We start from the raw sequence: 7,996 nt of genomic DNA, 5'->3' as shown, positions 1-7,996 counted from the left end.
GTAAGGGACATTAGTGCCATTTAGAATGACTAACTTTCCCTTGAAAGAACAGAAATTCATACTCATTTTATCTATAGACAAAATCCTTCTATATATTTTTGTGCTGAAAGCTAACAGTTTTAGGAATGTGGAAAAAATTAGTGACCCAGGAATTCTGGACCTCCTCTGCCTTCAGAACTAGTGAGACAAAATATCTAACAAAATTCACACCTTTTCCTTGGACTTACCCCAGACTGCTCCATGGAAGTATTATTACAGTGTTTATTTACCTAGTGTTTCTTGCTGACCTGCACGTCACTGGTGATTAGAAACAACTCTGAGGTCAGAACTAAACTGGATCATGAATATCAAATTCAGGATTTCTACATTACACTCCAAGTTTGAAGGTGCAGTTACAGTTAATCTAAAAACAATCTGAGAACCTCAAAGATAAATACATGTGACTTGGGGACGATGCTTTTCCCTTCCAAAAAACACGCTCAGATTGCTACAAAAATGTCAAGAAGCAGCTAGCTTTAAAGAAGACAAATATTGGAACTGCTGCTAACCTGGACTTCCATCTGTATTAGAAACTGACATTTCAGACCTGACTATTTAGAAGTTAAATTACCCGATTCCTGATGTTTAATTCTGCAAGGAAATCTCATTTTTGAGATGTTTTACACATCTCTGAACTTGCAAACACACTGTTATAAGGACTTAACAGACCCAGAGCTCCCACTGTGCCTACAGGTACTACGCATGTGTTGTGCATGAAGGCCTAAGCAGTTTTCCTTTTTGGAAAGGAAAATTCAGAGTCAACCCATCCCATCCCTCTAAATTACCTCATTTTATTGTAACAGTAGTATAAGTTACTGGTTTATAATGAACAAAGCTTTTTTTCTTTTCACATTCTAAACAATTAGCAAGAAATGAAGGTGCAGATTGAATAAGTAACAGTTTATAGATTTTGGGTCTTTTGTATTGTGATGACAAATGCACTGAATTATCTTTTAAAAGGGCATTTTTCACAACTCAGTGAAAATAGCTTAAAAGAACTACACTGCAGGACTCTAACATTAAAATAAATATATTTTAGTTCTTCATTCAGTGTTTAAGCACCAGATTACTCTTACTGAATTGTAGTAGGAAGTCAATTGCATATTTTAATTGGATTTCTGTATGAGACCCAGCTTCTGCAAAGCATCTTTAGCAGTGCCTAATTCATGGCTACATAGCTATATGTAATACCTTTTCCTCGATAAAAATTTGTGCTTTGCTTGCAAGGCTAAAAACAAAGTTAATAAAAAAATCAGATTTTATTCCTGCAAATATATCAAAATCAATGTACATACCCATCTATATAAAACCATATAGAAATAAAAAGTTTTTTACGCTAAGGGTGCCTGACTGAGCACTGGGACAGTTTGCCCAGGCAGGTCGTGAAGTCTCCATCCTTGGAGATAGTCAAAAACCATTTGGACAGCGCCCAGAATCTTGGGTAGCTGGTCCTGGGTGGCCCTGTTTGAGTAGGGACTGGACCAGATGACCTCCAGAGGTCCATGTCAACCTCAGCCATTCTGTTATTCTGCATCTAGCAGGTACTAAAGCTGAGATTTAAAAAAATCTAGCACCACTGACACAGGAAAAAAAGAATAATTCTACAACACTAGTTTTCTTGACAGTACTAAATAGCAGTCATTTAACACAAAGGTAAATGACAATAACTATAAAGTCTTGCATTTGATTTTAACATCTACAGATCATGTACACATGAGAGCTAGTTAAAGGGTTACTGCATTTAGAAATCATCTATTTCTCTTATTTAATAGCTGTTACCATCATGTTTTGCTGCTGCCGCTCCTCCTGCAGATGGGAATTCATTGATATGATTAAATTTGATGGTATGATAATGTATGGTAATCGTGATTAATCAGAAGCCCACTAGCAAATGGAGGATGTTGGGTATTATGTCACCTGCATTTTAAATTGCATTCCCTCTTTGCCAGCCTGACAATACTTGACAGCTGGAGGGATCTCATGCTGCATCTGCTTGCTACTACTTATAGATCTCATAAGAGAAAGTGCCCATCATTCCTTCACTATCTTAAGTGCTGTAATTATAGAGCTTTGCAGTCAAGTTGTGAAAACAGTGTTAAAAACAAAGGCTTTTTGCTAGCTGCTGAACAAGCTCAGTCTCACATCTGCAAGGGCTATAATCTGAAAGAAATGTAATTTGATGCAGCAGCCTCATTCAAACATGATTTGCATGAAATGCTGTGTAAAGCAGTATCCAAGAAATGTCAATCAACACCACCTGATACCATGTATCCTGTTAAATGAAAACAAAACGCTTTCTACACTACCTGTGATCTGCCACTGCTACATGGTAATAGAGTGAAAATTTCATTTACTCTTACTCATTATAGTAAAGCCATAGCTAAAGCAGAATAATTGTGAGGAAGTAGGAAAATAATTTTCACAAGTGGCTTTTTATTTCCATTAACAGTTTGTCTCCTACATACATACTGTTGCAAACATGTACTAGTTACTAAATACCATTACTTACTGAATGCCAGTTTGAAATGATTGACTGTACTTAGACGCAGGACTGCTTAAATTGTCCTCACTGTGAGCACCGGAGAATATGAGCCATGACCATTTGCTAAAACCCTTATTCACATGTGGCAACTCATGGTCAAATTTGAAACAACGGGGGTGGGGGGCTGTTTGCACTTCCCACAATAAACAGCAAGCATTACTGCAAGGTTTGCTTTAAAAAGCACCACAAATTTCTGCTGCTACACATTGCAAGAGGTGCTTAAAGGCATACCCACAGACCCAGGAGCACTAATATCCATTAAAATGACCCAAGTTTGCTACCATGGTGTTGCAGGCTGATTCAAGTCAGCCCAAGGACCACCTTGGGGAAAAAGAAGTAAACTATATGCTGAAGTACCTTTTACAATTAACTTGTATAGCACTAATATACTGCTTGTCTAAAAGAAATGTTTCAAACAAGCAGCAATGAAGAACAGCAACCTCTGTTCTAAGCAACAACTTGAGCACATATTTAAAAACCTCTCAAAGATTACAAGCATAAAGAAGCGTTTAAAAACAGTGGCTGAATTACAAACAACACTCAAAAGCTCAAAATTCAACAAACTAGGGTTCTCAGAAATGGTGGGGGAAAAAAAAAAAAGAATCAAAATTAATCAACTGCCTTTGACAGCAACTATTTAAGACAACACCTGATGTCCTGAAGAAGTTTAATGAGAATAAAAGGAAGTTTATATAAGATTTCTACAGTTAAAAGAAAAAAAATAAAAATCAAGTATTCTTTGGGATAAAGATTATTTTGAAAAGAAATTGTAAGGTAAGTTCCAAAACCAAATCATGTCAGAATCCTCTGGGAACTGAAAACACATACAGTGGAGAATATTCACAAGGGCCTGAGGACAAGTCACTCTATTGAAGTCTTTATTTTTCAATACTGAATAAAACATAAATTTAAGTTATATAATTCAACTTCTTCAGACTTAAATTCAACACTTATCTAAAAGGCACCCAGAGCACTAAGGTGTCTTATCAAAAGATAAAAGCGCTCTGCATCAAAAAATGTCAGAGCCTTCCTGGCATAAATTAGTCAGGCAGACACCAGTGCCAGTTCACACTATTCTTACTCCAGTTCTGAAACTCAAGTTGACCAAAGTTCATAAAATATGTCTGTGGGTTGGACATGTGCCCAGCTCACACCACACCCAGGGTGTCAGATTAAGGACAGTGGCTAAACTGGGATCGTAGAATAATAGAATAGTTAGGGTTGGAAGGCACCTTAAAAATCACCTAGTCGCAACTCCCCTGCCATGGGCAAAGACATCTTCCACTAGACCAGGTTGCCCAATACTCCATCCAACCTGGCCTTGAACACTGCCAGGGATGGGGCAGTCACAGCTTCTCTGGGCACTCTGTGCCAGTGCCTCACCACCTTCATTGCAAAGAGCTTTTTCCTAATGTCTAATCTAAATCTCCCCTCTGCCAGTTTAAAGCCATTACCCCTTGTCCTGTCACTACACGCCCTTGTAAAACGTCCCTCTTCGCTTGTCTTGTCAGCCTTTTTAGGTACCAGAAGCTGCTCTAAATTCTCCCCAGAGCCTTCTCCTCCCCAGGCTGAACAACTCCAGCTCTCTCAGCCTGTCTCCATATGAGAGGGGCTCCAGTCCGCAGAGCGCCTTTATGGCCTTCTCTGGACTTGCTCCTACTTCCTAAGAATTCTCCTGGCAAAAGGCATACAGCTGTATTAACAGGCTCTGCTCTCTATGCAGTGGTTTCAGAGAAGGATCCAAGGCAGAGACAGAGGTGAAATGGCCTCAGACCCAAGGAATTCCTCTCTTCTACCTTGAGCAGTGAGGCAGGTTCTCCCCAGTTTACTCTTCACTCTAAATGCCCCACTCCAGCCACAAATGTGGATGCTAGGGATACCTCACAATGTCTGGCTGAAGAATGTCAACAGGAAAAACACCTTCCCTCTTCTGCCACACTTTATCCTGAAGCAGGCATGACAACAGTCACTACACTTCATATATATATATATAAATGTATACATAAAGTGCACACACATGCCACATGGTCATTACTTCAGTGTTCATTTATTTAATGATGCCTGAAGCAAAAGGTCTTTATAAATATTTCTTCAGGCAAATGTTGAAATACTTCAGACGCAGAATGTGCTGTGGACTCACACAAGGGATGGAAAGATGTGGACCATCAACTTAGATCCTAGTTTTGTATTTAGTAATGATCCGGCCTCTATAATAGTCAGTTATCAGCAGCTTACATGTAATTGTTTAGAAACACATTTTCCATTTTCTACTGAATTTTTTCTTCCCTTGTTTTACCTCACCCTTCTTCACAGAAGACCTTTTTAACTCCTAACAGGAGTTAAAAAAAAAAATTAGCCCAGATAACAAACACTGGAGGGACAGGAACCACAATGGTCTCTCTTGTGTAACAAGACAGACCACAGGCTCCTGCAAGGGGGCATCTGCAGGATTTAATAATTTGGTCAGAAAACATGTGAAAAATTCAGGAGACCCATACAACTAATCTCTGAATAAAGTATTCTGTCACTTTCCTTTAAATGGATCAGTCCTCATAGCAGACTGTTATTTGTGAAATTCCAACTGTGATACACTAAAACAGGAACTTGGAAAAAGACATCTTAACCACTTTAAGGCAAAGGCAAATGATAAAGCAAGACCTTCAGAAGGACTCAGACAAAGAGGTTGGCTAATCTGTTCTTTAAACAGCTTAAAGAAAACAAATGCTTGGCACTTGCATAGTTCCACGTTAATTCAAATACCTGGAAAAATATTAACATTGACTATGCTTGAAGATTGGATTACTATCAACTACAGCCACCTGAAGAGAACTGTGTAATTCAGACAAGCATAGAAGCTTTCACAGAACTTGGACTTAATTCCGAGTTACCACAGGTTCACAACATTTCTCAGCTGTAACATGCTGAGATGCACCTAATCAGCTGAACATAGCTCTCAAACATCATTCACACTAAGTCACCTTGAATGCTTTTACAGAGTAAGAGAGACAGCTTCCTTGCTTGATTCCAGATTACTGTAAATGTTAAAATAACTCTAAGTAGGGAATATAGAGTCGTCTCATTGTGTCCTTTCTAGTACTTCCTCTCTAAGCATTTCAGGAGTTAAGCTCTAAATAAAACAACTGAACAATGCGCCCTACCCTGAAATATCAAAATTTACATTCAAGGTGAAATGAGTTTAATCAGTCCAAACTCCAAGCAGTTCAATCCTGATCAACATTACCCTGATTTAGCACTACATTATTTCTTATGATTTAGAATTCACACCAATATGCTAACGTGTTCATTATAACTTTGTTCACCTCCCCAATTACATCCTTCTGCAGAAGGTTGTAAGAATTAACCATTACATGGCTACAAATCACTTCATTAGCCCAAAATTCATAACACCTTGTTTCCAATGGATTTATGACTTGCAATTCATTAGCTCTGAAAGAAGCTCTTCCCATGTTCAGAGCACACAGAGGCTCTCTGTGTTGAGAGGTTTCTCTCCTAGATAAGACAGGAACTCAGAGGCATTTCTTCCAGGCTGAACAACTCTAGCCACTTTTAGGGCACTAGCCACTTTTAGGGCTCTCCCTTGCAAGATTTTTATTACCTTTAATATTTCCCACTCCGCCACGTTAAATCAAAATAAACCATCCAGATTTAGGGGAAAGCAGGCTACAAATGTTCAATTCTAACCCCACAGTTTTTTTGGAAACTAAGCAATCAGAAATTGCAACTCAGTATTATCCTGTGATTAGGCAGTCCTAACACCAAGAGCAAATTCAAGTTATTACATATCCAGAGATTCTTTCTACAAGGAGGAAAAGGATGAATGAACTACAGTCTGGAATACTTCTTTGATCTTTTCAAATGGCTTGTCAAAGTTGTCTAAGCATTGCTGCATTGCTATAAGTCAACATTTATACATAAACAAGTGCATTATAATGGCACAAAGGCATTTGACATGTAACAGAGCAAAAAAGGTAGTGCTGCAAGATAAAACGTTAGTCAGAAAACAAATTTGTCTTCAGCTCAAGAGCTAACATACTACATTTAATAAAACAAACATGAGATATGTACACAGTGACACTTAATTCCTAATCCTAATATGACTGATAACCTATGCAAAATTTATAAAGTACTTCCTAAGGGAAGTCCATATTATACCCATTTTATAACTCAGTGAGTCATGGAAAGATTAAGTAACTGTCTCAGGGTCATACAGCAGGTTACCAGCTGAAGTAGGGAAAATAATAGGCAAAATAAAACAAACAAACAAACAAACAAACCCTAAGCAAAAACCCACCCAAAACCTCCAAAAAAACAAACTCAGGTCAACCAAACCCCTATACTGGATCCTTAGTTAAGCTAGCCCTTCTCTTCATTGAAAAAGAATTACACTGACTCACTCTTTGCTAATGCACTGCTTACATAAAAAGGCAGCAAGCAGTCAAGTATTTTCCTTCAGGCAAAAAGAGTGAGTCCTACCAAAAATATTTAGTCTTTTTGATTCCCTTTTTAACACTGTTGCACACAAGATTAGTGAGGTTTGCAGTACTTCTCAACTTGCAAAACCAAAAGTGAACATAATTAAAATCTAATTTCACAGTCAATTAAAAAAAAAAATTCCAATTTTTCTACGTTGATGTAAACACACTTCAAAGCTGCCAGTTACAATGCCTTTACAGATAGTCCTTGTCCTCCAATTTCTTTTCTATCCCAAATTGTGTTTATTGGCAAAGCAACTTAAAGGAAAACAAATGCAAGATACTTGTTTTCATAAAAAACAATTAGAATTACTTTTAAAATGTTACTAAGGTCTCCACATAATACTAAAGGCTGCCAAAGAAAATTATTTCCTCTGAAAACCACAGTTATCTTTAAACAGAAAAATATCTATGGTTAAATTTTGATGATAAAATTATGTAACATGAATTTCCCCAATGTAACTGTGGTTTTAACGCTTCACCATTTTACATTTCACAAATGAAACATGGCATTTAAAACCTCGGTTACTAACCAAAATACAGATACCACAATTCTTCACCTAGATGTCCTCTACAAAAAACATTGTGTCAAAACGAACCCAAGTATGCAACATGGCAATCAAAAGTCCCAGTTTTCCGAAACCTGCTTCTTCCAAACACATCTGATCTCTATCCAACTAATTTACCGTGTAATACTACACAGATGTTTGCAAACATCTACTTTCCTCCTTTAACACTGCACACATTAACAGAGGATAATTTTTGTGTGCTTTATATATTAGGCAAACATAACACATGGGTCTTTAAGTACTTAAAATATTTAAGGCAATACTGCACGAACTATTTTTTCTTTTGCTTGTTCTGATACTCTGCAACCCCCCTGACCTAAAAACTTAGGCCAAGAAAACTGAAACGATGAGAA

General features: G+C 37.6%; 1 protein-coding gene across 1 annotated transcript in view; it reads right to left on the bottom strand.

The window, feature by feature from the left end:
• RBM33 (RNA binding motif protein 33) overlaps positions 1–7,996 on the bottom strand; it is a gene marked incomplete at its 5' end in the record, with an annotated part of 86,496 nt that overhangs the window by 47,891 nt on the left and 30,609 nt on the right. The window lies entirely within an intron of this gene.

Source organism: Nestor notabilis, unplaced genomic scaffold, assembly GCF_000696875.1.
Source record: "Nestor notabilis isolate BGI_N333 unplaced genomic scaffold, ASM69687v1 scaffold6017, whole genome shotgun sequence".
Lineage (NCBI taxonomy): Eukaryota > Metazoa > Chordata > Aves > Psittaciformes > Psittacidae > Nestor > Nestor notabilis.
This window is presented reverse-complemented; position numbering and strand designations above follow the sequence as displayed.